Source organism: Plectropomus leopardus, chromosome 12 (assembly GCF_026936395.1).
Source record: "Plectropomus leopardus strain MGB_pleo_1.0 chromosome 12, ASM2693639v1, whole genome shotgun sequence".
NCBI classification, from domain to species: Eukaryota; Metazoa; Chordata; class Actinopteri; order Perciformes; family Serranidae; genus Plectropomus; species Plectropomus leopardus.
In genome coordinates this window covers 26,619,938-26,644,461 of record NC_142187.1, presented here as the reverse complement: position 1 = coordinate 26,644,461, position 24,524 = coordinate 26,619,938, and the positions used below count along the sequence as shown (strand labels likewise).

Below are 24,524 nucleotides of genomic sequence, written 5' to 3'. Positions count from 1 at the left end.
ATGGAAACGTCAAAGGAAATAAATACCGTGTTCCTACGCTCACGTTTCTTGAGGTTTTGTCTGCAGCGCAGGTGAAAGTGTTCCTTGTGGGACTGCCCGTCTGTCTTTCTCTCACTGATAGTGTGCTCGAAGGCAGCCTTTGTTTTCACTTGCCATCTGGGCGACCCGCCAGACCAAATAAGACTTTTTATGTGTTGTTTCTAGAGCCCTCCTTTGTGAGATAAGACTTTATATGGCTCCTTTTAAAAGCTTTGTCAATATTTCAGCATCGATTTACTTACAGTAAATTATGCCCGCCAGACAAATAAACACCATTTACAGGAGTTTGTGTGGTTTTGGTATCACTGAAGGTGGTCAGCTGAAATACGAGCGGCAGCTTTTGGATCTTTCCCTGGAACATTTCTGTGTGTCTTCATGTGTCACGAGCTCTTGGAGAGGGGAAATGATGACATTTGACGTATATGTTGCTGCCATTCGCTGAGCTGTTAATGTTCATTTGATAAGTTCAATAGAGCCGGCTGTTTCCTAGCAACATAATATTTGGCCATAAATAGAAACTAATGGACAAACATCGCCCTGTTTGGCTACCGTCCAAACACCACCTCTGGTTTCGACGGTCATTTTTATGAATGATTACTCCTCAAATGCTACAAGAATGAACTTTGTAATAATTGTGTTGTTATCATAAGCCAAAGGAACTCCCTGGAAAGGAAGTATTGAACAGTTGAGGAAAAGAGTTTTGGTCTGGAAAGTAAAGAATATACTGTATTTTTTGCTTAGCTTCACTAAGACTTTTAGTTAAATTTTTTTTTTTCATCAAATTGGACACAACTATAAAGATCCAACTGTAAGACACTTATTGTGATCACTGGTGTGAAGTTTAATTTAGTTTATTTGACAAAATTAAAATGCAGCAGTGGAAATACATGCGTATAAGACACTGCCAGGTGTAACACAACAAATTCAAGGACTATTTTGCAAAGCTATCAAAGATGCATGAGTTGACGGATTCATTTGGTCTTCTTTTCAGAAATGCGCTGGTTACTTTGAATTTAAATCTGAGCTTTAAGTCATAATGTGGGGACAACATTAGTACTACAAAGAGAACTGTGTTTTATTGCTCAGAGAATTTAAACAACAGTTCAGAAAAACAGTTTAAAGCTTCATTTTAAAAGTCTTTTTTTCTCACTGCTACATCAATACGGCACCTAAAACGATTAAAATGTTGCTTCACTCCAATAATGATGATAAATCACTCTTCTAACTAGTCTAGGTCACTCTACTTGTACAGCAGCTGATGCTTACAACCTCAGACCGTATTACAAATGACAATAGAAAAACTGACGTGCAATATGTTAACTAATAAAAGTTTTATCACCATTAACTGAAAAACTACACGTTCTTCCACTGTGTTTTATATATATATGTATATATGACTATTATCAACTCCACAACTCGTGTACCAAAATTTTTGCCAACTTTCCAAGAAGTTTCGACAGGCCGTTCATGTTCATTTTCCCAGTCAGGAACAAATTTTTCTGATAATTCTGACACCACATAAATAAAAGGTTATTTCTTTGCTCCACAGGGCTCCATACATGCATGCTGTATATTTGTCCAATAATGCTATTAAAACCTGAATAACACCGGGGTATTCCACGTCTTGATCAGTAAATGTTAAATTCGGAAAAAGGCCTAGTTTGGAATTTTTAAATGGAATATGCTGTTTACATGACTCACATCAAATTCAGAATACTGTCATAATCGCAATAACAGTAATTGCACACCACAGCAGAAAATATGCATTAACCCTCTGAAACCTAGACAGACATCGAAAACATGACCAATTTGGCAAGAAATGTCCCACAAATTCCAGGAAATTAGGTGACAGGAAAATGACCTAAAAATGTGTTTTATTAGAAAATTATCAAAAAAAAAAAGAAAAAGGGAGAACTTTACAGTAAAAACTTAAACTATATTTATACTGTAATAATGTTACATTTACATGTTACAGAAAAAATATGATAAATTATAACATGCATGTATATTTCTTAAATATTCAGCACTTTTTAGGTCATTTTCTTGTTGTTTTTGTGTTTTATTTTACTGCTTATTTCCAGGTAGTATTCTTGTAAATTCTTAACAAATCTTTTGTATTTGAGCCTTATCTTGTTAAGTTGCTTGTTGACTTCAGCCCATGTTTTTAAAAGAAATCAAACCACTTTGCTCAAGTTTTAAAGGTTTATCCACCACTGAAAATAGTCCCTAATAAATAAAGGGTAAATGGACTTAAAAAGTGCATTTTTACCGGAAATCCTACCTTCAAGACTGATTTTTACAGATGTAAGTCATCAATAGGATCAAAAAGGCTTTCCCCAGACTAAGGAAGGGAAATCAGGAAGTATCGAGAGACAGACTTACACATTGCTGGTTTTGGTCTTTTCATGGGATTCACTGACAATAACAAAACTGTATAATATATTTATTTTCAAAGAGGAAATGTTTAGAGTTCTTTCAGACAGCAGGCCTTGTGTAAAACACATGGACTAATTTACCAGGAAACACATTGTTCCGTGTGTCGACTTTAATCCATAGCTGTGTGAAACTAAAATCTATTTAAAAAGGTATAACGTGGCACTAACACTGCCAAGAAAAGACGTCTGATTCCCGCCAAGCCGTACTTTGCACTCACAGCATTGTAAACCCTCTCTGGGATGAAAGCGGCCACCAAAGGGCCTTATGTTATGTTATAATAAAGTGAGATCAAATAAACGGCAGGGGCAGAAGAACTGCTTTGGGATCGCACGTGTTTGGTTAACGCCAAACAGATGTAGGCATACTGTATGATTACTGCATTATAGCATGGATTGTATACCCACTCAGACAGGAAAGAGATGGCAGCTGTTAGCCATCAGCGTGGAGGCGCAGGCAGCCCCAAACTATAGGCCGCCGCCGCCGTGCCTACTCAAACACACATGAACGTATGCACATGTTCGCAAATGTACAGCCGGATGTGCAGACAGAAGGGGAGCGTGTGGAGGCAAGAACACACACAAACACGCACACAAACTAATCCCCTTTTATCTCGGTAATCTGATGTTTAACGTCAGGGCCCACCGTACGCCTACCGCCATCTTAAAAAGTACAGAGCGTCTGCCAAATAATATAAACATCCTGCAATGACCGCTGCTCTGCGTCATAATTTTCTTTTCATAACAGAGCCTACTGCCTAGTTATTTCAAGGCTCTGGGTGACCCCGAAACCAGAAGTTTCCTCACTCCTCCTCTCGATATTTAAGGAAAACTTCAGTGTTTCCCTTTCTGCTCTCTCTCTCTCTCTCTCTCTCTCTCTGGGTGTGGTTTGCAAGAGGCAAACTTGTGTGAATGATGTGGACTCTCTTTAGTCATAGCTTTGACTCAGTCCACACCCTTCAACTTAAAGAGGAGTTTGGAGGAGGTGGAGCAAAGCAACGCTCGGAGCACAGTTTGAGCTTGGACTTGAGCTCGGAGGCTTTTGCAGGCAGCATGTACGTACACGGTGACCTGTCTCGTCTTTGTGCTGTACTCTGTGGCTTTGGGATCTCTTCAGTTTGAGCGTGTAGAGACGTCAGTTGTTTTTTTTGTTCTTAAACTGTCTCCACTGAAAGACGTGAGAGAGTTTGAAAGCAATTTCTGCGCCAGTAAAGTTGCAGAGGTGAGTGAAGTGTGCATGTGGTGGCTGCTGTGAAGGTAAAATGAAAGACTTGAGGGTGATTCATGATGTGTTTTGGAGAGCTGTTCTGGTTTTAAATAGTCTTTTTTTAATGTGCTTTATTTACCAGTGCAGTTTCAGAAAGTTTATAGTACTTCAACACTGTCATTTCATATTTTCTTCTGAATTTAAGATGAAAATTTGAATATTTTCTCCCTAACATATAAAATTGAATACTTTCAGGGATGATCTAATGTTTTTTTTAACCCAAACAACCTTGATATGTCTGAATATTTATTTATTTATTTTATGATTTTGTTTGTTCGTTGCCAACTTCATCGGGGAATACGTGCGTGAGACTATCTGAGAGGGATCGAGAACTTGTTTTAATACTTACCAAATTAAAATTAAAACCTTAATAAGCAAATCAGTAGTCACAAATATTGAAAATGTTAAAAATGAATGTGTTTCACACTTCAGACTGCGTGCTTATTCTGTAGTTTGTGTATTGATCTGAATCAGCAGAAGAGCATATGAGCGAGGCCGATTTTGATGTTTGACACTAGATGAGTAAATATTAATCAGATCCACGGCGTACGTGGCAGGTTTTTGGATTGTTCTCGTCATTTTAAGGCTGCTAAATGTCTTCAGGTGAAAATTTCATATAAGCAGTCCTTGCTGTATTTTGGGCCCTGATTTTTGTTTCATTGTTTTAATCAAAATCTGAAAGGATTTCGATTGTTGGTACCCATGGATGTAAAATTAGCTTCTCCAGTCATTGTTTATTTGGCCATCCTCAGCTTCCCGTGTCAATAAACAGTTCAGTTTTCATCAGAATCTGCTGCGTTTCGTGTTCGGGTTGATCATGTTTAACTGAAACTTTAACTGGAGCGACATGTTGTTTCTGGGGCGATTTGGTTACTGACAATCAGAATAGAAAACTCAGACCATGTGGCTTCTCTTCTCTCACTTTCTCTCTCTCTTTCTCGCTCTGTCTTCCTTCCTCTCTCCATACGTTAAAAGTTGGCACAGACGGAGGAAGTAGCCAGTCTTTTCCACCTGACATCACTTAGCCATTACACACACACACACACACAAACACTCACGCACACAATGGACTCTCCCGAGTAACTGCTGCCCAGTTGGGTTTACCAGTCTGTCTGGGTTTCCTCAGCGAGCAGTAAAAATCAAACTGATACTGTCCAGAAAACCAGAGCAAAACATACCGAACTCTAACCGAAGAAACACACCTGCCTCAGTCTGAACGCCACAGGGAGTGAGACGCTCCAGAGTTCATTCTCTGACAAACTTAAGTACTGAACAAAGGCCTGGTAGGAGCAAAGCATGCGGCCGTGACAAATTGCTGTTGACATGAAAATATGTTGTAATGTGATGCTCGTGTGGCTTGATATTTCACACACACACACACACGTACTGATTTTTGTAAAAGCAGGATTTTTTATTTTTTTTTACATTATTTAAATTTTTTTTATACAGTGGGGAATTTTGCTTTGTCATGTTGTGGACAGCGTAGTTAATCATAGTTAAATATTTTGGAAAAAAATTAATTTCTAAATCACTACAGTTTGGGTGATGTAAAAATGCATTTTAATCCTTTTCTATGTTTTTAATTGCTTTTTATTTTTCACATATGCAGAATTTTTTTTTTGTTTTTTACAAAAAAACAGGAATATACTTTTTCATGTAATCTATCCACAGCCTGCTGCTCTGTACGGCTGCTTTACATCAGCTGCGGATCTAATAAAATGCGACACATCAGTGGAGGTGTACTGAGACAGTGTCCAGGCCTTGCTGATTGAATTTTATTGAGGCTGATATTTAATGTGCACAGAGAAAACTGGGGGAAAAGCGCCCCGAAATCAAGTATGTCATGAGGCTGTTTAAGGGATTACGGGTGTTTATAAACACCGTCTTGAAAAAATGTTGGATATCGTGTGTTGTTTGGATAAAAAGATTTTCATAGCGAAAATCCAATAAGAACTCACACAGATGAAAAAAAGGGATTACTTAAACGTCACAATATGTTCTTATTTATAGCGTACTTAAATCAGTCTCATTAAATACGGTGCGAAAAAGCAGTTAAAACTTTACAGTTTGTGATTTTTCACTACAAAAACTGGCAGTGATAGTTTCTTTTATTTGTAATTATAATGAAATAGCTGCATCCTGTATTTAGGAAAATAAAAGACATTTTTATTAGCAAGGTGCTCTATGGACGAGTCAGAGAAAGGGAGAGAAAAGGCGGGGAAGACAAGAAGAGAGACAGACAGGCGAGCTGAGAAAAAGAAAGTTCAGAGTCAAAGATCCAAGGCTGAAAGCAAAGCAAAAAATGGAAAAAAACAAAGATGAAAGGCGAGCTCTAGGCGGCAGCGCAGTGTTGGACGAGTGTGAGAGGATTTGTTCTCCTCAGCCTTGTTTACAGGAAGTTCTTTTAAAGGTCCACAGATGGCCGCATTCACAGAAAGGCTTTTTATTGCATTTTTTCCGAGACCCATAAACTCCCTATACCTTCATTTATGTGTGGGAAAGTATGATTGTTGCTGCTGCTGCTTGGCTCAAGGTTGGTCTCATCTTGAGTTGAGAGGATCGCACGCTTGCTGCAGGTTGAATGCCAACAGCCATCATCTTCCAAAGAATTAATTTTGTTTTTGGCCGTGTCCTGTGCGTGTGTGTGTGTGAGAGAGAGAGAGAGGCGTTCACACACTTACTGTATAACTTAATAGGTTTTCTGTCTGCTTTTTAAGGTCAGCAAGAAAAAGTTATGAGGACAATTTTCTGAGCAAAATACACAACCACCAAAGACATCAAACACAACATAGTATTTGAGCTGTAGGTCATAAAATAATTCTGCATACATGTATTATGTAATTATGTATTTCACGTGTCCCAGCACCGAATGTCAAGGACACAAAATCAAGCATGTGATGTCCTTTCTTAATATTAAAAAAATTTATTAAATGCACTTTTAAAGTTAAAAACTAAGTTATTAATGTAAAGGGTAATAATGCCATTTTGCCTTGGCTAGTTAAAAAAAATAAGAGCAAAATAAATCTGACTAAATTGTCAAATGTAAGCATGTAATTTTGGTCCTTTTTAACTACTATCCTAGCCAATATAGAATTACAAAATTAATTTAATTGTGTAAAAATGTAAGTTCTTCATCAAGGAAACATGACCTTCCCAATAGTCAAGCCTGTCTTTTAGATCTCTGTTATATATATATATATATATATATATATATATATATATATATATATATATATATATGTATATATATATACATATATGTGTGTGTGTGTGTGTGTGTGTGTGTGTGCATATTTAAACTGTTGTTTATTTCTAATTTCTTAAAATCTTTTTTTTTTTACTTATACTTTTTACTTTTGTTTACTTAACAATTTTTTTTTGTTACTTTTTTGTTTTATTTATTTATTTATTCATTCATTCACTTACTTATTTATTGCTGGACTGCTGGCCAAAACAAAAGTGATCCCCTGACAGGGATTTTTCACTATTATCTATGTAGTAAATGATTATTTTATTGATTAAAAAAAAACTGATTAATCCATAATAAAAAATAATCATTAGTCGCGTCCCTATTTTGAATGTAATATAGGTTGTACACTATATAGTTTTTATAGACAGTATGAAACCAGCCCTGCTGTCGAGTATTTTTGGACGTCCACCTCTGCTGTTGTATAGGGCTTCATAGTTAGAGGGCCTGTTTGGTTCCAAGCACTCAAAGCATTAATTTGGTCCTTCAGTTCAGGCCTGATCCCAGACTTTGTGTCCACAGAGGGCCCCTTAAAAAACTGCACAGGCCTACGTTCCCCTAGTCCCGTGTTGAGAGGTAAATAAAGTTAAGGGTTCCTTAAGGGCTGTTTTGCCTGCATATTCGTCAGCCAGTAGGAGATTTAGTGGGCAAGGAGTTTCTGCAGAAGTGATTTGGCTGCAATGGCCAAACCTCAACCAAATTATTTTCTGTTGATTTATTTCACAGGCAAATGTAAACCATCCTATGCTTTGTAATTAGGCTTATTTTTAGGCCGTTTCATTTAGTTTTACACACATGTTGACAATTGAGGCTTTATCTGGAAAAAGATATATATTCTGGGTTATGTTTGGACGTTTACAGGCTGAAAATCTTCAAACTAGGGCCAGCAGTGAGCATGTATTTAATTATGAAATCATTATGTTCCATTTGGATTATAAACATCAGGCAATACAAGTCTCTCAGCGTTTGATTTAAATAACTAATAATAAGCTGAGGAAGGATTTTTTCCTGCAAAATATTAAACATCAAAGAGCATTTTTTTGCAGTTTATTCTTCTGAAATACTCAGTAATCACTACACAGAGATATTGTTCAGTCAAAGTCAATCAAATGGTTCCTACTGGTTATAAATGTACTACTGGGATATTACATCAAAACTACTACACAGTAGTAGTTTCAATCTCGTAGAAGAAAGAGGACATACAGTACTTTTCATGATCTTCATTGACTGAAACCAACTATGGACTCTGTTCTTTCATGTCTTTCACCACAATTACTGTATGTGCCGCAATGTGCTGCAGCTTACAGCAGTTATACCCAACTACACGCAGTTCCCGGTGGGTTCATGGAAAGATTGTGCTAATTTGACATAATAGAAATTGCAATTTAACAATTACAGAATCCACATACTGAGTCAGCTGTAACCAGCAGTGGTTCTAGATCATTTCAAATTAAGCACAACTGTTACATACCACTACCATCCACATTTTGGTTCTCTAAAAGACTAATAATACACATATAACAGTGAAGACAAGGATACTTATTTAGTGTTAATGTACATTTGATGTATTACTTCCAACTAAATTATCAAAAACATGTTGGCATTTTGTGTTTCTGCAAACCAGGGATAAGTTACATTTGCAAGTTGTTATGTGGCTGATGCATTTAAACTTCACATTTCAGTCACACTGTGGTTAACGTGCTACAGTTAGGCACAACAATGTTATAGGAAAAAATAGTGTTTTGGCTTAAAATATGCAGTTTTACAATCCTCACAAGAAAAGCAGCAATGTCTCTGTAACAAAAAAACTGTTTTTCATACAACTATCCCATCAAGAAAAAAAACACCCCCTTTTCGTGCAACTGCACCAGCTGAAAAAAACCCAGCAACAACAGTTGCTAACCCACCTATATTTGGGGGCTGAAATGCTGCTGAAAAAAAGAGCCAGAAAGAGGCCAGTCACTACCAGTGAATAATTATAATAGTTTTCCCTCTCTGGGGATAAATGAGGGTTATAAAATGTACCAAAAAATATTCGCCACAGTTAGGACCGGCTGGTTTAGCTAAAAGTAATACAGTTTAAACAGCAAAAACTGAAGTATAAATGAAAAATACACAGCGAAAAAAAGCAGTTAAAAACTGTTGTAAACAGGATACAGTTAAAATAGATAGAAAAAAAAATAAAAAGGGCTGCCAAACAAATTTTTAAAATTGCTATTAATCACAAAATTTCAATAGTTAATAGTGATTAGTAACATTTTTTAATCGCATTTTTCCAGTTCAATTATTTTATATATAAAAACGTTTTGAGGTCCATAATGAAAGAGTAAAGCAATGCTTACCAGATTGTCTTGATTCGGATCAAATGACTGTGAAAAACTGCATGGGACTAGCTTAAAGTGGCACCCCTAAAAAATGTAGAATAATCTAATTAATCCAATAACAATAAAATTTATAATCAGCTGACACTGTTAGCTAAAAGTAATGGATAATGAGGTAAAACAGATTGCTAAAAGTAATGAATCCACAACTGAAATGGAGGATAAATGGTTGAAATAGCTGTTAACTTGGTGTCATGAAGGGTGGGGTCAATGAAGGGGTACTTGAGTTCATCCATAGGTTTAATATATATACAGACAACAGTTCCCCCAAAGTTTAACAATCCGATCGCCCCCTGGTGTCCGGCTGCAGTACTGCACATAAAGCCCGCCCCTCCATGTTAGTGACTGGGACATAGGCCAAACTAAAACTCAAAGTACTCGCTGAATACATGTCTCCCAAAGGTGGTTTCTGTCACTGAAGACAGTTATCATCACCCTGATGTTTGTTCAAGTGATCATTTTTGTCATAAGTTCACTTTTAATGATTTAATTGGTTTAATTGGTCGGATGGGTGTTTTGGTGCTACTGTGCAGACTCTGGCTCCGAATGACTTCACCATCGCAAGATGGCAGCGCCCGTATATTTTAGCCTCACTAAAGCATAGCGTTGTCCATCTTAATATACAGTCTATGAGTTCATCTGGCATGGCTATGTGGGGTACTTCAGACATGAAGGTTGTGAACCACTGACCTACAGGATGTAGAAGTCAGGGTCGGTGTCTTGTACAATATGCATAAAAGAGCAAATATGACTTTCTTTGCTTGTAATTTGACTAAGACGTCACGGATAGTCTTCCAGGCATTGCATGCTTCTCACTGCTTCACTGCTGTGAAAAGTAGCTCCAGGCTATCTGAAGTTAAATCTCTCTGTCTCTGAGGCGCCTCTGTTCAGTGCTGTTAAAGTTCTCACTGTGTGCTCACACGTCATGTCTCCTCGCTCTAACTTCCGTCTGTTCCCTCTTCCTGTGTCTGCTCCTCTCTCTGCCCGCTCTCCCCCTCTTCCTGCCTATCAGTCTGTCCCCTCATCACGCCTCGGGCACAAAGCCAGCTCTCGCGTCAGCTCGGGGAAGCCCTCCCATAGGTTTACGAAGACGCGGTGCCTATTTTGTCCACACTGACATGGACACTGTGCAGCCACCACATGAGACACCAGAAGCTCTGAGTGAAGCTCAAACATGTTGACAGCGATCGGCGTATCAAGTCTAAACTTTTGAACATTAGAAGCAAAGTGGCAAAACTGATCCAAGCACCCAGTAGGTGCTGGGTTTTTTTTAGCCCAGGTTACTGAACGCTGCAGGTCAAACTAGGATAAACCAACCATGTGTAAGCCCCAGACAGACCCTGACCAATCATGTGTGCCCTTGGCCTGTTCCCAAAAAAAAGTGTCTAGCCAAAATACAGCACAGCTGAGGCTGTTAAAATCACGGGGTAATCACAAGAGAAGGGCCCGGCCGGTCGCTCTCCAGAGAGTAAAAAAGGTAAGCCGAGGAGAAGCAGAGATTGCTCGGGCTCCCGTACATGAGGCCAATCTTCGTGTTGAGTGTCGGGATAATGCATTCCCAGGTCGAGGTGGCGGCTGCCGATGTTCGGATGTCTCAGAAAATCGAGGCAGCAGTCTGTGTTTCAAGCATGGCTTTCTATCTGACGAAAGGAAGGAGAGGGAACGCAATTTTCTTCAACTTTATGACTGTCATTCTAAATAACATGCCAGCACTCGCGCATATAGGGATTCAGTTATTATTTTCGGCTGAGATAGCCCGGCAGACGCGCTCCAGGCTCCGTTTCAATCACCATAATTTTGAGGCACTTAGGTGAAAAACGTTTAGTTTGCTGTGCTGCTGGTGGCTGCCGCTGATTTCCTTTTTCTCTATTGATTGTCTCAGACAAATGTTTCTAATTGTGATGAGACATGGGCTGATTCGGTACCTGAGCAGTTTTATCTCTACAGGGGCGCTCACTACTAAGACTAATCCTTTAGTTTTGTTGACACCTTTAACAAGCATTTAAACCTCTGGGACCTGAGAAAACTGGTTTGATTTATTTTGAAAACAAGACAATGAGCATCTTGGCAAGAAATGTCCCACAAATTGCAAAAAAATGTAAAAGGTGACAAAAAATGACTTGAAAATGAGCTGTACGGAGGTTATTAGATTTTATTTTTTTAAAAATAGGGGAAAAAAGTCCAATAAACTATATTAATCATTCTTATAATTATATATTTAAAATTATGCTACAGAAAAAAAATATTTTTAGCACTTTCTTAAGGTCATGCTATTGTTTTTTTTTTGTTTTGTTTTTTTTTCTTGCTTATTTTAAGATCATTTTCTTGTATCTTGAACATTTTAGGCCATTTTTTGTTTAATTGCCCATACCTTCTTACCATACTTTTCAAAAAAATCTATTCAATTTGCTCAGGTTTTAAAGAGTTAATGTGTCATGAGGTTTAACTCTAATTTAATCTCATTAGTCTATCATTAGTCTATCTTCAATATCTTGTAGCGTGAAGACTGAAGGACAGAAAATGAGAGAGAGCAGAAAAGAGAAAAGTGAGTGGAGGGTATTAGTCATGTACGTACTTCCTGCTGTTATTGAGACGCTGGGGCGGTCTGGAGCTCGGCCAGGCCAATTGTTAGTCATTTAGCTGTCAAACAGCCATAGCTGAGAGGCAGCCACAGGCGAGCAGTGAACAAGCTTAATACTGGTGGAAATATAAGACTTTATTTTAATGTCGTCAAGTGAGCCTGTTTTTGGAGACGTATAATCGACCCTTTGAGGTCAAATCAGCGTTATCTGGTTACTTTTTTCCCCCTAGCTTTAAATGGTTTCACTTAAGGTGTGTCTGTTTTCAGTCTGGTGTCCCAAAAAATCCTGCGGATTGAAGTACTGGCTCAACAAGTCCCCGTGCGCTGGTTTGTCACTCTTGCCAGCATAAATGCAGCACAGTGGTACTGCATTAGTCCACATCACTATCCAGAAATACCACTCTGGGTTGGTGTTTAACAGAAAGAGAAAGTGTGAGAGAGATGCAGACAGGCAGACAGCACCCAGCGATTGAGTTACCGTGACTGGCTGTCAAAGTCAAGCCTTGACACAGACTAGCTTGGGGTTATTATTGTCAGCCAGCTGTGAATGCAGAAAAACGGGACAGAGGACAAGAAAGTTTGAGGTAGATTAGAGAACTACTGCAGCAATAGTAGGATGATTTTCACGTTTCTACCATGGCACTTACAACTGCATTAACAGACTTTTTGTTTTTTTGTGGTGCAGAAAAAACAAAGTAAATACAGTATCGGCATACAGTATTATCACTTGTTAAACTGATATAGTAGTGTGTTGGTTACAGTGTTTCCCATACATATACTCTTCCTGGGCGGCCCACCCATGAAGATAAAATCCAAACTCCACTGTTTTTTCCAATCATCGATGTAATTTTACAGCGCACACAGACCGTCCGCACTCCAGCTCCACCGGAGTTTCCCATTAATGACAAAGACTATGGTGGGCCGCCATAGTCTAATTTTTCCCGCCATAGTCTCAGTGGAGCTGGACTGTTAATTAAGAGCCATATTAAAACACTGTTGAGTTATTTGTAGCGCAGTAGCAGCAGAGACATGCAGCAAAACGTCAGGCGCATTAAAAGTGAAACTGAACCGTTCATTCTGCCGGGCCTAAAACTGTCTTTCACTTACAAAAATCTGCAAATATCTCCTCTCATCTAGCAATCTGATCAGCTGTGAACGAATCAACAGATCAATTATCCACCTCAGGAGTTACATTCAGCTGCAAAGGAGATAAGAAGAACGTCTCCTGCTGCGCTGCATTCACGGACCAGCAAAAACGTCAGATATTAGAGTGACACCACAGATAGAATGACACTAACCGCTACTTCCTGTGTGTATTTCTTTGTGGATTGAGTGATTTGAAACTTTTATAGTATTTATATAGCACCTTTACCTACTTTATGTTAAATAAGACCAGGAAATCTGACTTTTTAGAACATGGGACCTTTAAGTTATGATTTATGCAATACTTTAAGGGTTTCACGAGGGATGTGCTTTTTTGTGTGATTAATTATTTAGGCTGCAAATATAATGTAGGTGTTCCAATTTTCAACTGTAACTCTGATTTGTACTGCATATACGCAACGTCTTTTTCCTGAAAATAGCTGCCTGTTGTGTCTGGAAATTAGGCTACGAGCGTGGTGAGACTGAACCAAAATAGTAAAGCTGCAGGCCTGAGAAACCAAATCAAAGAGCTGAAAGATGCCAAAGATGAAAGGTGAAACATGCTAAGCAGAGCTGAGGAGAACTGCAGACTCGGATGATAATATCTGTGGGTTTATCGCCATAAATGACCCCGTTGACACAAACATCATCATTTGATTCCTTGTTAATATGTAAATAGCAGCTTTAAGGCTTAAAAGATATTCTTTCCTCTATTTAGTTTCCTTTGAGAAATTTCTGTTTTGTTTAGTGCTGGACCACCAGATTGACGTTCTTTGCCTGTTTAGCTTGGACAGAAATTTGTTTTATATTTGATGCATTGGTTTGTAGAGCTGATTCAAGATGGTGTGTGTGTGTGTGTGTGTGTGTGTGTGTGTGTGTGTGTGTGAGCCAAGCCTTCACATAGATGACTTCCCTACCACCCACCTCGCTCTCCACATAGATTAAATCAGCCTCTCTCTGTGATTGAATGAAGCTGCATTAGCAATTCAGAAATTTATACGACCAGCAGCAGCAGAAACATGTAACTGAGCATATCAGTGTCAGAGGGAGTGGAAGGCTGCTGTTTACTCTGGGTTGGTCGCCCATATTTTCTGTTCTATCAAACACTGTAGCGAGAGAAATATTTGAAAAAGCCAGACACTTGCACCCCTTCACTCCCTTTTTCTTTGATGCAAAATAAGGCAGCAGGTCAACAGTGTTTCTAAGAAGTTAAATGATATTTACCCATGTATCCTCTATCAGGAGTGATTTCATCAGAGTTTCCACACATCCTCATGGACACAATTTCAAAACTTTTCCATAACTTTTCAAGGACCAAAAATAGGGTTTTTTTTCTTGCCCCTCTATCCCTGCATTGTTCAAACATAGATAGATTCAACATCTATTCAAACATAAGTTCAGCACCCATATGATGTGTTCATGGATTGTTGGAAATTTGAATATCCGACAATAATTTCTGTTTTTATAGTTTGCTATGATAAATGGGTCATTTTGGTAATTTTCAAGGAAAGCATGCCTTTCAAAAAAACAAAAAAATCTGAAATCTGTGAGTTTTCTATTTTTTTTCTTCTATTTTTAAAAATTGCCAAAATTACAACACATTTTTCTTTCTTTACAAATTAAGAAAACATAAATCACCCAAAAACAGCCAACTGAAGAAAAAAAAAATCTTAAGTTTGTCATAAACATTACAAAAATGTTTAAAAAAAAAAAAAAAGGGAAGACAAAAATCACAAAAAAAACAGCAGTGAAATTTGGAGTTGTATGCCCCTACCCTGAAATCAAAAGTGCATAAAAAATAACTTTGCCTTGTGGGCATACATGATGGGACAGACTGAACATGGAGAAAAATAAATAATAAATGCGCATGATGAAAAAATAAACAAAAACATAACATGACTTTTCCAGGTCTGGAAAATGTAGTTGCGAAATTCCATGACTTTTTCCAGGTTTTCCATTACTGTAGGTAACCCTCCTTAACCCTGGCATAGGCCCCTGGCTTGGCTAACCACATGTTCACCACCACAACAAACCATTAACCTCTTCACATAGAGATACTGCTGAGCCAAAACTCACAACAACAACAGTACTGCACACCGATGCCTCATCTTATATTTCATATTATCTCTCTGCAACATGACATGTCACACCACAAACAACAACAAACACAACATCACCAATACGTTTCTGCAACACTGCAGACACCACTCATACAGCACACCACGCCAGATACATTGCAAGCTGCAAAATCAATAATAACATTAATTTTAAACACTGACTTACCCTTAGAAGTGTCTCGTTTTCTTGGCAGCAAAGTTCCCGATATACTCCTTAAAGTCCGAAAAATGTCTCTTTCTGGACATTAGCGTCAGATGGCGAAGTCTATCTTGATGCACGCCCTTGTTGTTAATATTGGCTCCTCTGTTTTCACAAGTCCCCAGGTCCATTATGGCCTAATAAGTACAAACACTGTCATCAATTAAATCTATTTAGCAGGTTCAGTGTTGAATGCATGACCTGCTGGTCTCTGCGGTCCCACAGTGTCCCAACACTGTCTCCAGTTTGCTCGTCGCCCTTCAGTGTCTGGAGCAGCAAGTGACCCAGCTGTGGATGTCCTTCTTTAAGTTGTCTCCCTGTTCGCGTTCATTCCTGGTGTTTCCTGTATCTGCTCCAATTTACCTCTTCACACCTTGCGATATAAAAATCTGTTTGTACTTCAGGTTGTTTTGGCAAACATCACTCTCTCAATGCAACGTGCCGCGCGTGGCCGCTGCAGCCGCGTGTCTGTAGCTGAGTCGCGCGACTCCCACATTATGAGCCTTTTTGGAAAAAAAAAAGTTAAGTTTGGTGTTTTTCTAAAGTAACTTTGTCGTTTTCCTCCTTAAACTTTCGCATCTGTGCAGCATTCACGTCACCCAAATTCCGCCATGTTTCTTTTCGCCGATCAAGAGGTCACGAGTTCATAACACCTGACCAAAACTGACCAATCAGTGTCAACGAATATTACCTTTGGCGACAAACGGGCCAATCAGTTCACAGGATTAATAATAATAATAATAATAATAATAATAATAATAATAATAATGATGATGATAATGATAATGATAATGATAATAATAATATATTATTATATAGACATTCAGAGGCCCTTTGAAATTCAGGGCCTGGTAGTATTTTTTCTTAGATTTAGTTATTTATTTATGTATTTATTTATTTCAAGACCTCTTTTAGCACAACTGTGCTGTTCTTCCAAAAGTCAAGCATATTAAAATCACTTTAATAGATACAAACAGAAACCAACATTATTTATACAAGTAAACACTTAAAACCAAAATGTAGCCCAATGCATTATCAGCACACAAAGTAACACTGAAGCATTAAAAGAACAGGGAACAACAACTGATGCTCTGGGAATCCACAGATTAAAGTATTATCATTGACTGCATATTTCTTTTGTCTCAGGCTTCATTAATTTAGGATTTTTGTTTTTTAACTATTGTAGCCATCTAGTGGTGACAGGTAGTTTATTCCACCTTTGACAAGCCTGACAAGAGAATCTCTTCTACTGAGTTCTACTTTAAGCTTTGGCTATTCATAATTCTGGACTTGAGTTGTTCTTATGTTAACAAAATGTCTATCTCTGAAATAGCTCTTGGTTTCTCATGACAATTCTAGCTGCCTCATTCAGTGCTTTTGGAGCCTTTCTATCTCACCGACTGCTGCATTGGCTGAGCAACAGTGGACCTGACTGCCAATTAAGGCTTGGGCTGACTGCTTCAGTGCTTACATAGGCAAATAACCAGCTCTCCGTATCCATATAGAATGAGGTATAATGAAGCAATGACGACAGTCTTTAAATGTACAAAGAACTGCTTTCTTAAATGTGCATAGTGATTTGAATGTCATAGTGAATAATGGATGCTTTTTTGCCCATTTGACGTAACTGCTTCTTAACTGCATGAGCTCTTCCGTGGTACTTCTCTCTTCTTCTTTTTTTCCTCCTATGTTTACCAGCTCAGGGAAGTGCTTCGTGACAGGAAGCTGGTGACAAATGCAGGAACACGACACGTAGCTTTATTCTGCATTGTGTTAAAGTAGAAGAGCGAAGATCTATACTTTCAAATAACTAAAGGCTGCAAATAAAGCACCTTAGAGAGGACTTAAGGACAGAGTTATAAAAGCAGTGGTTGAGGATACTCTATTTTATACAAACAAAAACCTATACCTAAAACCTATCACCTATAGTTTTCTGGACATTTTTCCTCTATTTTTTTTTTAATATTCTAATATTCTAATAAAATATCTGATTTTCAAGTCATTTTTTTTTGGAATGAAATCAAACCAATTTGCTCAAGGTTCAAAGGATTAAATATCTTGTGAAAGGCATCTGAATGCAGCACAAGAATTTTGATGTCAATCCAGGTTTCAGAGGGTTAAGAATAATATACCAGACATTTTGGTGATTTTGTCTAACTACCAAGTAACTGCATGTGTAATGAACATAGTCCTGTGCAGCTCCAAAACAAACATAAGCATGAGCTTGATTGATCATTACTCACCTGCAGTCTTGCAAACACGCCTGCCTTCAAGACTTCAGCCAATGTCAGTCTATAGATTTCACATACTGTTTGTCCAGGTGCGTCAATGAACGAAAACTCTGCTCACAAGCACACGTGTGTGTGTGTGTGTGTGTGTGTGTGTGTGTGTGTGTGTGTGTGTGTGCATGTGTTAACATTTAAAAGTGTATGTATGTGTGTGAGAGAGTGTGTATTTCCCATAATTACAATGTGATGAGGGAGTAAATGCTGTGCCACACTGACGTGTGCTCAGATAAACACCTGCAGCCTGCGGTCTTTCTCCCTCTGTCCTCACCAGCAACCTCCTTTCCCCACAAAATGCATCTTTTTTTTAATTTTCACACTCATTTTCTGTATTTCTGCTTGTCATTCTCTCACCGCCCTCCTCCCTCCCTCCTCTCCTACCCTCCTCCTCCTAGTCCTCCTTGTCTCCGTCTTCCCAAACATAGTGAATGGTTGGTTTAGCTGGAGGGATTCCTGGCAGAGTGATTTGGTTGTGATGTAATGTAAATCACATTGCCAGGGATTTCCAACCAGCTACAGCTGAAACCCACGCCAGTGTCCAACACCTGACGACTGCTCGGCAAACATCCACGTTAGCAGAAGTCTGACTGCTTTTCAAATGAGAACATGCATGTTTTAAAGGATTAGTGCAACATTTTTTGGGGAAATTAGCTTTTTTGTTGAGAGCCAGATTCAAAGATTGATAACACTCTATATTAAACAAAGCTAGCCAAGTTCTGAAAACAGCTAGCCAAGCTCTGTCCAAATGTAAATAACTCACCAACAAGGTTCTCACAAATTAACATATTATATCTTATTCATTTAAAACCAATAAAAAACTTTTTTTTTGTCTTACAGGGTTTATACTCTAGACTTTTTCTTGCCATGGCGCTATGACTTACTAAAGCATCCAGTTTGAATTTTATTGCACAATTAAATTAGTGTTATTAGTGGATATCAAAGATATCCACATCAAAGCATCTCAAAGATATAAGTTAGAAGGGTCTTACTATACTGACAAATGCCTTAATAAGCCCATTAATTGGTTGTGTTTATTGTTATGCAAAGACAGAGAGAGCTAGTTAAGGTAACTTTTCTATAAAGAATGAGAAAGTCCAAACACAGGACTTGTAACCAGGAGACTGGAGTTTGTGTCCTGTGTGAAAACATAAATCACTTTTGAGTTATTTACCGATTAACTTAACATTTGTCATGTGACATAGCCTATGGTATTTGGCACGTGCAAATGTGCTAATTTTAAGCCAAACGATGTTAATGAAATTAAAAGTGATACCTAGCAAAATGATGCCAACAAGCATTTAACGGCCTGCACGGTGTTCCCAACCAGCTTCTTTCTCATTCCAAAGTCGTCAAATACCACCACATGATTAGTGATTTCAGTTTCAGATACCGACGCCACCTTTTTCAGTGATAAGCCATTGAATGGCGTCACTATGAAACACCACCTGTAAAGACATAATAGTAGGCAGGCAGGAGAGTATGAATATTGAGCCAAACCATGATGTTTTTTTTTGTTTGACACCTAACTACATGCTCTGGTTGCCTGGAGCTAAATACCTGCTTGTGTTGCACAAGGAAATAAACTTATATACAAGGTGTTTTACCATGTTTTAAATTTATTTTGATGAAGACTGTATGCATCTCTCAAGAAGAAACTTTACATTTCCTGCGAAAACCAAATTGTATTTGGAAAAGACACAATGCATATAAAAGACTTAAACTGACATCCTGGAACGTCAAAAACAGACACAGGAGGACACCTATCATGTTATATGTAGACATGAACAACACTGAACAAGTGGCGATATCTAAAAAGTTGGGATGATTGTGTCACAGGACCCTCCTAACTCATATCTATGAGGCTGATTCAAAAAGTCTCCCAGTTTTAAACCTAGTTTTCTGTATTAAACAAACGAGCTTTAAGGTGCTAATTAGTGAGCTTTAGAAGTGCTAGTAGGTGGACTTCACTAACTTTGGACAAAGCCCAGCTAGCTTTTTTCTTTCCAGTCCTGTTAATCGAACTGGCTGCTCACAGTAGCTTCAAGCTGCTATCAATCCTTTCATCGGTGTCTCGGCAAGAAAGAGGATAATTGCATCACCCCAAAATGTTGCACTAATTGCAGGCGGTGTCCTTTCAGTCTGTGTTTGTCCAGAGTTTGATGGAGGGGCAGGACTTAGCTCGCTCCGTGAACAGTTCAGTGTTTGGCCTGTGTTCACAGTGGCTAAGTTCCGCTCCTCACAAGCATTTCCACTGTTATAACAAGACGTCAACATGGAAGCAAAGGTTTTTCTGAAATGATATGCTGCTACAATCCACTAAAATATTGTTGGATTTTGTGGTTCATCCTCCCACTTTACACTGTTTGTACGGGTTATGTATATATACACATGCTGTATAATAGACATACTGGTGGAATAAAGATGGTGCATGTTATATATCTTATACTGGATAGTGCAATAAGTCAAAAGGCATTCAGGAGAGCCTTTTCTTTCTCCTCTGACCTCCCTTTTGTCATTTCTTGACAGCAGATGAAACCTAATTGGTCGCTCAGGGAGCAGAAGAAGACGAGGGTCCTAAAAAAAGAAATATAGGTAAGAGAGAAGACGGTAGGAGGCGGCGACTGGAGGGTTACTCATGCAGGAAGGAAGTACAGGAAATGTCCCATCAGGAAAACAAGTAGCAATGTAATTGTGATTCCTGAGCTCATTTACTGTCTGGGTGGTCGTGAAAGCAAAGCTCTGATTGTGTTTGTATTTGTGTGCGCATGCAGTTACCCATGTATGGAAAAATAAGCAAAAGAGGCTTTGGTTAATGTTGCTTGACAACACAGTACAGTTGACATTGTTCTTTGTGTGAATCTTGATATTTAAAGGATTTTGTGGAACGTAAAACATACATGTTTACTTTACCTTTCTTTAAAACAAGAGAACAGATCATTTAAGATGCAAGATGGAAAATGCTAATGTAAAATAATGCAAATAAAACACCAAATGCAACAAAATCAATAAAAACAAAAATAAAAGGGAATAAAAAATAAAACATTATTATTATAAATATTCAAAGGTAACAGAGCAGCAATGATTCTGACAAACACTGTCACACAAAATGAGTCAAAATAAGAAATCCAGTGGCTGGAATAATGGAAAAAAATCCTAAAGTGTGTGCATTAAATGTAATTCACTGAAATGACCACTTATTGATCAATTATCTATTAAATAGCATCTCAATTTCAGCTTCCACCTCTAATATGTGTAAATGAATGATGTTGAACTCACAATGTTGAAAAATAACTTAAAACTGCTGAAACTGTCATTACAGAGTATTTTTACTTTATTATAAATTCTATCCTAAAAATAAGAAAAGATGAGTGGGATACATTTTCAGGGTATAATCTGTTTATGTAAGAGGGACTGTGTCCTCAAGTGTCCAGACTTCCTGTGGCCCTATTCCTGTTGTTTGCTTCCCCTTGTGGTGAAGGTGAGGTGGTGCAGGTGCCTGGGCTCAACCTCCTGTGCCTACTGAGCTGATAACAGTTCGATGTTAAACAAACACTGGCTCAGTTCAGCAGGAACCGGAGTTAGGCCCTCTAGAAACAGCAACACGTACACCAACATTTCCTACGCATAAATGTTTGCTTTAAAGTTGTAGCTTTCACAGCTGTAGCAATATACTTGTCTCTGTTTTCTCCTACCAAGGGTGCCATTATATCTTTACTGTTTTAAAAAGCCTTTTCTTCTCATAAAGTCCCTTCAAGGTTGTTCTCTCCAGCGCTGAGGAAGCACAGAACTCACATAAATGCAGCCACACATCCTCTCTGAATTTAAAGTGCTCACTGTAAAGCTTGTGATGGAGGAAATCTGCTTCTGTTGGTTTGGTATCACTAAAAGATCACAGGAGCAGAGTTTTTCCAGTTGTACTCTCGACGTCCGACTGCACCAAAGTTCCAGTAAGACTCCTCTGGGTGTCGTTTAAATCATGTGGTGCAATTCTCATAATTGTTTAATGTACATTCTTTCTGTGTCTTTCAGCAATTCTCACAGCATACATCAGACTTGCCCTTGAACACACCTAATAAATGAAAATAATAAATAGTGGTTACAACCACTCTGGAAAACCGAGGAAAAGGATTCTTGCAGAAGAATTAAGTTTAAGTTCTTTAAAACTGCTTCTGTTTGTTTAGTTACATCCAGAAGTGGAAAGTACATTAACTCTAGTATGTATTTTAATACATTTTGTTGTATTTGTGCCTCATTTGAGTGCATTTATGCAACTTTAATAGTTATATTTCATTGGAAAATATTGCTGTTTTTAAGCTTTGAAACCTGGAGCAACATCACTTTTCTTTAGCAGCATTTAGATGCCTTTCACAAGTATTTAAACCTTTCAACGCTGAGCAAATTGGCAAGATTTATTTAAAAAAAGATGATGAGCAACTTGGCAAGAAGTGTTCCATAAAATGCAAGAAATAAGTAGATTTAGAATTAGAGAAAAAAGCTAGGAAAAAAATCATTTATAATTATCATAATTACATGTTAAAATGCACACGTTACAAAATTATTATAGATAAAGGTAATTTCCTAAATTTATATATTTATTATTATTATTATTATTATTATTATTATTATTGACACATTTTAAGTTATTTTCTTATACCTTTTTTTCTAATTTCTTAATATTTTTGGGTCATTTCTCCTTTTTTTGCTTTTTGCCTTCTTCCCTCTGTTTTTGAAAGAAATCAAGGGCTGAATTCACTACATTTATCTGACATCTGTAGTTACTGATTGCTTTCCAGTCAAGGCTTCTTGTCACGGTTTAAATGTCTAATTGTTTGCAATTTCAATATGTCTAAATTTCTGAGATGGTTTCATATGAAGGTTCAAATGCAAAAGAGGTCAAATAATATTCCACAAAATGATTAAGAGCGATATCAAAGAAATAAAAGCAAACTTGTGGATCAGAACTTTGTTTTTGTCTTTTTTCCCCAACATTATTAATCATCCCATGGTGGCTCAGATTTATTTAATGTAAGGTGGAGTTTTTAGTCCAACTTCATCTACTTCTAAGAATTCCAGCAACCAACTAAAACAGTGTTGGTCTTACAGTGAAATTGTTCTATATACAGTACAGTGTTAGTTATGACATCTTTAATGTAACTACAATGATATAATTCAAAAGGGGTCATTTTGCTGCCTCTGAAAAGTTCAACTGGCAAGACTTGTAAAAGTATTTATTTGTTCATTTTCAACATAACCGGTACACTGTAAAATCTGGCAAATGATCTTAAAACCAACTTGGAAACCGACTGCTTTGAAAAAAGGAAAGTAAATATAAATACAAATAATGCATGTTTACTTCATATCTAAGTATTAAGTTTACTTGAAATTTATCTGCATTTACTTAATTTTTTTAAAAATCCATCTATCCATCCATCATCTTCAACCAAGTTAGTCTGACTTAACTTGATCATTACAAAGACGATATTGCCAATAATGAAATTAGAAGATCTGCAAGTTTGTTTTGTTAACATGTTTAAGAACATACAAATATAACTGACTAGTTTGCATCTGAACAAATACAGACATAAAGCACAGTGAACTTGCTTTATTAAAGTTGCTAACATTGACTGAACTTGTCATGTTTAATTCGCAAGTAAATATAACTAAATTTTGAGCAAACTTAAAACTTAGAGATGCTTTACATGAGTGGCTACAGTTGTTGATAAATATTCCAAATAATTGAAAATATCATTCGATATCTGCTACACCATAGTGTGCCTTTTTTTTCTTCAAACATTTTTGTACTGCTTGAAATGCCGAATAGAGGGATTAAAAATGAAGCGCTATGTTATGTATTCATGAGAAATGTTTAATGTCAGTTGTTATAATGCAAATGCATAATAGGCAGGCAGGTTCATTTGTCAAGATTATTTTCATGCTGACCACAGAAAAATAAAAAATTGGATAAGAAATTTAAGAAAGATACCAACTTCAGTCAGTTTTCAGCTCTGAGAAAAACACCCGACTGAACATTCACTGGTTGTTGGTTCCGCTCATCTTCAGACGAATGTGGCACAAAAGGTGCATTTATCTGTAATAACTGGACTATTTTTGGCTGGATTTGTCTCTGCCATCTTCACACCTTCATTGTCTGTAGCAATTATAGCACATAATAATAATTAGCTTCTCTAATCACGAAATTAAGCACCACATCCAGGTTGCTATGAATAACCCAAAAGCAATGTTCCATCCTGGATACTAAAAGAGCCTCGTTAATTATTTATAAATGTCTAATCATTATGTAAGAGATTTTTTGGCACAGCACTTAGTGCCAGAGACCGCACATCCTTGAATAAGTCCTGAACTTTAATTCATTACCGCAACCAAAGTTTCATTCACCAAATAAACTGTTTATTGTAGTTTAGGAAATAAATATGTACAAAATTCAGTCACTTAGTTTTGTGATTTTTAATTGCGGAAAAATTGATCCTGGGGGCCTCAAATCCACTAGATGAGGGCACACTTTTACTGGCTCTAGGACAAGTGTTGACTTCCGAGGCTAAAAAGTAAAACAAACACAGACGCCAATGTCAAAATTTCAAACTTTGCAGCAGAAATTAATATGTTTACAGCCTGGTACAAAAAGCCTTGTCTCCATAGCCAATTTCAACATTAATAACTGCAATAACCCAACTGTTTAAATGTTATTAGATTTAAAGTTACGCATACTTAAGGGTGTGGCCGCTTTGAGTGACAGACTGTCTTAAGGTGTCATCACATCTGTGAGTCAGAGCCACCCCTCGCTTTCCCACAGCCCAACCCTCTTCAGGCTTCAG

At 37.6% G+C, this 24,524-nt stretch overlaps 1 long non-coding RNA gene across 2 annotated transcripts in view; it reads right to left on the bottom strand.

The window, feature by feature from the left end:
• Positions 1–17,406, bottom strand: part of LOC148188114 (uncharacterized) — an 82,985-nt gene extending 65,579 nt beyond the window's left edge. For both annotated transcript variants that reach the window (XR_015778186.1, XR_015778185.1), the window contains exon 1: positions 15,374–17,406. This is a non-coding gene — a long non-coding RNA (uncharacterized LOC148188114). The remainder of the gene's footprint in view (positions 1–15,373) is intronic.
• Positions 17,407–24,524: the final 7,118 nt, after the last annotated feature.